Source organism: Trachymyrmex cornetzi, unplaced genomic scaffold (assembly GCF_001594075.2).
Source record: "Trachymyrmex cornetzi isolate Tcor2-1 unplaced genomic scaffold, Tcor1.1 scaffold128, whole genome shotgun sequence".
Classification (NCBI taxonomy): Eukaryota; Metazoa; Arthropoda; class Insecta; order Hymenoptera; family Formicidae; genus Trachymyrmex; species Trachymyrmex cornetzi.
Window position 1 is genome coordinate 37,531 of NW_017295850.1, and position 8,829 is coordinate 46,359.

Sequence of the window (8,829 nt, forward strand, 5' to 3'; positions counted from 1 at the left end):
ATATGTCTCATATCCTATTTGTATCTATTAAGCATTTACACATTCATTTCCTTTAATTTTTTATTTCTAACATTTAATATTTATTCCTATATTTGGGAAGTTCTTAAATATGCAGGACTTATATTATAACCTACAAAGATATCTCACCCGACGATTTTTGCGTCATATTGTCCAAAGGTTAGGACAGAAGGCGCGTATTTTCTCTCAATCCGAGGGACACTCCAAAGAAAAAAAAATCACCGATTGACAGATTGACGATAAAAAATGCAGATAAATGAAAAAGTTACATTACTGCAATTTATTGAATTTTGTTGCGAAAGCAATGATGAAGATGATGATTTAAAATTTTTAATGAATATGTCTTCAAGTAATGACGAGAGCGAAGAGAAAGAAGTAGAAGATTTTATTACAGTTGTTGATTTAGGTCTAAACAGACAAAGTGAAACACAAATTAGACCTCGCGTCAAAAACTATGTGGAAAGAATTGTTTCTAATTATACCGCTGAAGAATTTAAAATGCACTTCAGGTACAGTCAATGACCGTTGCTCAAGTTCAAAAAAACATTATAATATCATAACAATTATTATTTTAGAATAATTGTTAACATAAATTGTGAAATTCCAATTGCTTTATTTACAGATTATTTCCTGCAACCTTTGAATTCTTATTGGAATTAATAGGACCTATATTAATTACATCACTTAGTGGCAGAAAGCCTGTACCAGTCCAGAAACAGCTTCTGTTAGCTTTATGGATGATGGCAACACCAGATTCATATAGGTATAGTAACATATCTTAGCTCCTCGTCAAGAAAAAGAGAAAGTTTTTTATTATATAATTTTTTCATTATATGAAATACGAATTATAGGTCTGTGTGTGTGAAATTCGATGTAGGAAAAGCTACAGCCATTCGTATTATGAGGAGAGTTACTTATGCCTTGCACACTCTTGCTCCACGATTTATTCAGTGGCCTCAGGGTGAGAAAGCAACCAAAGTAATGGAAGAATTTGAAAGAGCTAGTGGATTTCCTAAAGTTATAGAAGCTATTGATGGCACGCACATTAAGATAATAGCTCCACAGGAGGATAAACAATCATATGTGAACCGCAAAGGATATCATTCAATCCACGTACAAGTAAGAGTTTAAAAACTATCTTTAAAAATAATTGGAAGTTTTTATCACTTATTAGTTTCTATTTTTTATCTTTGCAGGTAGTTTGTACTCATAAATTGCTCTTTACAAGTGTTTTGGCTGGAAATGTTGGATCGGTGCATGATGCACGTGTTTTTCGGCTCTCATCTGTCAGACAATATATTGAAAATCCACAAATCTATTTTCCCAGCGATTCTCATATTGTCGGAGATGCTACAGTATTCATCCTCATATCATGGTGCCTTTTAAGGATAATGGGCATCTAACAGTCAGACAAAAAAATTTTAATTTTTGTCAGTCTTCAGCAAGAATTTCAATTGAAAGAGCAATTGGGCTATGGAAAGTACGCTGGAGAAGCATTCTTGATTGTTTGGCCATGGTCACCATAGAAGAAATTCCTGAATACTTAGTAGCTACTTGTGTATTACACAATATTTGTATATTGAAAGGAGATTTGATAGACTTTAATCAAACATATGAAGAAGATACATCACATGGAACATTAATATCTGCTAGAGTGGAGGATGGTAATGCTAAACGACAAAGAATTATGAATAATTTGATAATGAGGGTCAATTAATGTTTTGAACCTTATTTAATGCAGCTTTTTTTACAGTAGATTATATATTGGTATTTTTATTACTTCATCACTACTTATTCAATATTTCATAATCGTACTATGTTTAAAATTTTAGAAATAGTTACTAAAATAGAATAAATAATTAAGATTACAGAGTATAGAAATAGGTTTATTACTTTTTTACTGTAAATTGTATTGTATTAAATACATATAATCAAAATAATATTCTTTATCCCAATTGCAATCTAAAATGAACAAAAATTGATACAAAACATTTATTTGTTTACATGATGTGTATTTAATACTACATACTTCTATATATAAAAATAAATTTAATTATTTAATATAATCTAGTTTAATACGATCTCTTACATATAATCGAAAATGACTAAAAAAATAAGATTGTATATTAATACAGCTACCGGTAAAATAAAATAAGCAGTCATTTATATGGACAAATTGCAGTAACTAATTCCATCAAAGAATAATTAATTTTACTCCTATATGAATAATTAATTTTCTTAGTTTTAAAAGTCAATAATGATTAATTCAACTTACTAATTTATAATCAATTCATTGACTTAGGAGGCTTTGGTATAAATAGACACTATTACGTATATAATAAAATGAGAATTGAAAAAGTTAATAGATATTATTTCAAATAACAATGTTTCTTTTAAAATATAAACTCTATAATTAAAAATTAGTATATTGTAGATATAGAGTATTCATTAGAAATAAAAATAAAAATTTTAGAAATAAAAATTGCACAAATTGCATTACATATTACGAAAGAATACTAAAAAAATTAGTTACATTATTTTTTGGCGATAACATTAAACCACTTCTCCATTATTTCCATTTTTTCCTTATGCTGTCTTTCCCGTTGATCTTTTAAATCCTGGAACAATGTCTCTTTGGTTTGCCTTCTTTTCTCTCTTTCTATTCTTTCTTCTTTTATATCTGAAATAAAGTTATCTATAACAGTCTCAATCTTCCGTTTATTGGTCTTTTTTGCATCATCTTTACTATTTTTTTAATCAGACTCAGATAGGATTTTTTGTTCATTAGATGGTCCAGCTTCTGTAGCAATAGCTTTAGGATTTGCCCATCCTGATTTTCCAAAAATTTCATGCATTCTCTAAAAGAAAGCAGGAATTATTTCAGTAAGAGACTCCGCACAATCAAGGAATAGGAACAGATAATAGGAACAGGAACAGAATAAGAATTTCAATCTATTAGAAATTTTGTATTTCATAGTGCATGATTTCAAATTTTTATTTTCTGTTCCTGTTCCAATTCTCTGATCCTATTCCGTGATTATGCGGAGCTTCTAAATTAGCTAAATTATTGAGAAGCAAACATATTTACTATACATTTACTTGAAAATACGGCCAGGTTTTTCTATCGTTTCCTGATACAGAATTATGATCTAATATCTTTTTATATGTCTTTTTTAAGCCATTTAATTTTGATTGACACTGTGGTCCAGTTATAGTATATTTATTATTTATTTTTTTCATATTATCTGCAACGGCTTCCCAGATTTTATTATGACGTTTCGTACCTGCTACAAATTCACCTTCCCATTCTTCATACTTATCAAGCAACAAATATATACAAGCGGATGGCCATATGAAAAGTGACTTATCGTTTGCTGAAATTATCAAAGATATTCATGAATGAAATTTTGATGAACAGTATAAAAATTATAGGAGCCGTTATATTCTCTTGTAGTTATACTCACTTTGATCCTTAGGGTCATCATCAAATTCTTGTGTCTCTGGGGATGAAATGCATGAAGATATATTACTTGAAGACATTACTGAACTATCAATTTGGTTACTCTTATCAATGGGAATTTGAACACTTTCTTGATTGATTAAATTTTTGTTTCTTTTTTTATATACATTGTTAATGAGACTTGTCATATAATTTATATCTGAAAATAATAAAAAGTTAGCCTAAAAAATGTAGTTAACGAAAGGTTATTTCCTTTTGATCAACAATATTATAGCTGATTATAATATAATTACATAATACAAAAATTCATTAATCTTTTTACCTTTAATGACCTTTGCAGCGTCTTGTGATGAAAGTTTCAAAATAATTGTTTCGCCAGTATCTTCCACAAAAATAGGAACGGAAATTAACTGATCTGACATCTTCTGTTGGCAGTTTTCTTCGCACTGATTGAGTTATGCTTTTAGATCAAGGGAAATGGTCCTATCTCAGCAAAGAAACATAAAATGGTTGCAAAACTGTTGTTCTGAACGCAACCATTTGTCGTGTTCAGCTTGCCCTTTCTTTCTAATGTCGAAACCTTTATTTTTCCCGCATTTCTGACGTCACGTAATCATGACGCTCACGGTGCCTCACCTTTCATCTAGAGGCACTCTAAGCACCGTGAGTGCTACGTAACTATGACGTCACTGTGTTCACACTGGCGCTGCAAGCACGAAATGGACCAACCATAAGCAACCGTGAGCGCACTAATCACGCTATAAGCGTGAATCGGACCGCGGCCTTAGAACTTGATCAGTTCAGCCCTTATTGAGATCCGATAATCTCGATCTGCCGCAATTCGCCTGCTCGCGTAAAGTAGCCACGGTAGTGGCGCTGCGCGTAGCTTAGCGCCGAGACACTACCAGTGTCTCCAGATTTTATTTTTCCACATAGTCTCCTTTTAAGTCGATACATTTTTTCCACGGATGCTCCCACCCCTTTAATCCATTCAAATAATACTAAGCGCCTTGCTTTGCAAAATAGGCGTCTACGGATGCGATGACCTCCTCGTTTGATGAAAATTTCTATCCTCGGAGTCAAACTTTGAGCCTAGGAAACAGAAAAAAGTCGCTGGGGGCCAGATCTGGTGAATACGGTGGATGGTCAATTAATTCGAACAGCAATTCGTGAATTTTTGCCATAGGGACCGCCGAAGTGTGAGACGGTGCGTTATCTTGATGGAACAGTACTTTCTTCTTTTTCAAATGCGGTCGTTTTTTCTCAATTTCTGCTTTCAGCTTGTCAAGCAATGATGCGTAGTCCCTGTTATTGTTTTACCTTTTTCAAGATAGTCGATCAACACAATTCCATGACTGTCCCAAAAAACAGTCGCCATCACCTTTCCCACCGATAAAACCATCTTCGCTTTCTTCGGAGCAGATTCACCCTTCGCAGTCCACTGTGTTGATTGTTCTTTCGTTTCAGGAGTGAAGTGGTGGACCCAAGTTTCATCAACCGTTATTAATTGACTCAAAAAATCCGACTCGTTTCACTGAAACCGCTCCAACAGGGCCTTAGAAATGTTCATTCGAATGCGTTTTTGATCCAGAGTGAGCAAGCGCGGCACTCAACGCGCGGTTAACTTACGCATGCCTAATTCTTCGACTTTAGTTAGAGACACATTTTTGCGATAACTTTTGGAATACGCAGAAATTTTCAGAGTGCAATTCATCATCTATCGATACGTATGACGAGCGGTTATGACAACTGTCGACAGTCATATAGAAACGAAGTATACATGGTGAAGTCAAAAGAAACGTATCTTGTGCGCTGCGAAAAAATATCAATTGGATATCGCAAGATAAGCGTAAATTTGAAAGAGTAAACCAATTAGATAAATTTGTTTTGTAAATTTATTTACATGTTTTACGTGAGTTTAACATTAAAAATTAATATAAGATAACATGTAATGAAATTGTTACATCCAAGCCCTTGGAAATACGTTTAAACGGGAGAGACAAGGATGGAGTTGGAGAGAGTATGGAAGGACGCTTAGACTTTATCTCGCAGGTATACGCGCAGTGGCGAATACCTGAGAGTCAGACGCACTACCTATCGTTCCGGAATATGGGTCGACGTCCTGACGGGACGCTATAATACCTGTTTCCTTGAGCAGTGCGTACGTCGGTCCAATTTCGAGTCAAAGAAATGAATCTCTATAACTCAGGAGTGGACCAGGTACGATTTTTGGGAAACGGCGAGAGTACGAGGTCCTATTTAAATTTTAAAAAATCAACTAAAGGAAATAAATTTAAATAAAATTTCATTTTATTACTAAAGTAAATTACAGTTTTGTAGGAAATTAAACAAAAAATGTGATAATTATTGAGTTTATATAAAATTTATAATTAAATTAAAGTTAAACATAATTATTGAGTTTACATAAATTTTATAATTAAATTAAGGTTAAACATAATCATTGAGTTTACATAAATTTTATGATTAAATTAAAATTAAACATAATTATTGAGTTTACATAAATTTTATAATTAAATTAAAGTGAAACATAATCATTGAGTCTACATAAATTTTATGATTAAATTAAAGTTAAACATAATTATTGAATTTACATAAATTTTGTAATTAAATTAAAGTTAAACATAATTATTGAGTCTACATAAATTTTATAATTAAATTAAAGTTAAACATAATTATTGAGTTTATATACATTCAAAAAAAAACTCGACAATTTGGCATGATTAATGATAGATCGCTATGATTTTTGGTTAATTATAGTTAAAAACATTTGTGCCGCTATTGAGTTTGATCGTGTATCTAAGTGTATATGTGAGTGTGTATGTGTATGTGATGGCGGAGAGGCAATACATGTTAGGTTATTAGCTAAGTTCGTTGATTATAAATATCAATATAATGAAGTAATGGCTTAATTCGAAAAATCAATAAGACATGACAAAAGCCTAAAAGCCAACACTAGTTATTATTGCGAATGTTTTCATCAATTATTACATCAAAATATATACGTTTCGACCCTCATCAGGTCATCTTCAGTAAAATTTAAAAAAAGATATGTTGTCGGACTGTGAGACTTATGAAGTAGTTAATAAGGATCCTATTAAAAAATTGACTGCGGAGATGCGTATGATGCTAACGAGATGGAAAAAGAAAGATTATACTAAACAGCATACTTATAACAGATTGTATGTTTACCTCAGTCTGGTAATTTACCTCAGTCTTACGGTTTGCCGAAGATTCATAAGCAAGATATTCCGTTGAGAATGATTGTTTCTTCTATTAATAGTCCTCTCTATTCATTAGCTAATTTTTTACATAATAATATTAAAAAGAGTTGCCCAAAACACTTTAGTTTTGTTGAAAGTAGCTTTCAACTGGTAGAATGTCTTAATGGTATGCTGTTAGATCCAAGTTATAAACTTGTATCTTTTGACGTGGTTTCACTTTTTACAAATGTACCAGTAGATTTGGCAATTCAAAGTATAAAGATTAGATGGGATTGTATTGCAGGAAATACTGAGATACCAATGGAAGAATTTTTATCGGCAGTTTCTTTAATTCTGAATTCTACATTTTTCAAGTTTGGAGGAACTATATATAAACAAATCTTCGGCACACCGATGGGCTCACCGCTGTCATCGATATTGGCAGATCTAGTGATGTGTGATTTGGAAAAAATTGTAATGAAGCGTATCTCGACTTATCTCCCATTTTATTTTAGATATGTAGACGATATTTTGTTTGCCGCACCAGAAAGTAAAATTAATGAGATATTAGATTTATATTCGATTCATGTTAGATTACAATTTACCATGGAGATAGGTGGGGAGAACGGTATCAATTTTCTTGATGTTAGATTGATGTTGGTTGAAAGGAAAGTTGTGTTCGATGTTTACAGAAAACCAACTGATTCGAGAAGATATCTCAATTATTTTTCTGATCATCCGGTAGAACATAAGATGGGGGTTATCATGGGTCTGCTTGACAGAGTTTTATTTTTTTCTGAACCACAGTTTCAGGAAAAAAATTTAAATGATGTTATTGAGATTGTAACGTTCGATGCGCCTACAATATAGCGCCCCGTCCGTTTACCAAGCGAGCGCGAGCACGGAGTATAGCGAACGATACAATACGTGCCTACTATAATCACGTTCAGCTATAGGCCAAGCCACCGAAACCGTCGCGATTGAACGCCGCGCATACTGCGCCTGCGCCAAAGTATAAAACGCTAAAAACGATGCAAGAATGCACTTTAACAACAAAACATCGATATCACGAGATAAAGAATAATTAAGACAACAACCAACCTCGACGTAGCTGCAGGAAAAATCCGCAGACCCATGGAAAATTAATAAAAGTGCATAACACCAATGCAATGCATCGCCGTGCAATCCCGAATGCACCAACCGGTCACAAAAGGCCCATGAATACGAACAAAATCATCGCGGATAAAACCAAAGAGCACACAATCGAGAAAAAGCCTTAAATAAACATCAAATTCCACGCGCACAAAGAATAGAAGGATCCGAAACGATACAAGAAACTTATGAGGAAAAAACGCGCAAGAAACAAATGCAAGCTCTGCCGCAACGGGATGCGGTACACGATAGCCAAACGCGCCAATACAAATCGCGACCCCCGCAGTAGGATAAAACGCGCGATCTAATTAAAACCCTATTATCATTAGAATAAATCATAAATTACACAATAAGCACGTAATAGTGATTTCGCAACAGCACGTGAACGAAAAACATCCCCTTACCGCGAGGGGTCATGAAACGAATAGTATATAAAGCAGAGCGTTCCAAGACACGCGTCCTTATTTCTTCCCAAAATTTCCAACGGTAAGCATTCCCAGCGCTTTAAGTAGTGCTCAAGCAGCTTTCCGCATCTCCTTCAAGAAATCCAGCCCCGATCGTGCGCCATCCACGGCGTCTGACGGGATCGTGTTGCCGGGGAGCCAAATGTGCATCACTGCGCGCGTCCTTATTTCTTTCCAAAATTCCAACGGTAAGCATGTCCTCCAAGAAATCCAGCCCCGATCGTGCGCCATCCACGGCGTCTGACGGGCTATCCTTACCCCCAGTTTCGACAGCGCTGGCCCATAGCGACGCCGAAACTAGCCTCCCGCGGAACTCAAACGAGCGCCTTTCACGGCATCGAGGCCTCCGCACTCCTGCCCTCTCTTTCCAACCGCGCTACATATATATAAACGTTTCTTCTGCACGTAGGCGCAGCAGAAGAAACGTCCGCATCGTAAACCACGCGCCGCGTAAAGGCCCGTCTACAATACACGGAGTAAGAAGTAAGAGTAAGAAATTGACCAATCACAGTCG

At 34.4% G+C, this 8,829-nt stretch overlaps 1 pseudogene; it reads left to right on the top strand.

The window, feature by feature from the left end:
* Positions 1-265: 265 nt before the first annotated feature.
* On the top strand, positions 266-1,735 carry LOC108770507 (putative nuclease HARBI1; annotated as a pseudogene).
* Positions 1,736-8,829: the final 7,094 nt, after the last annotated feature.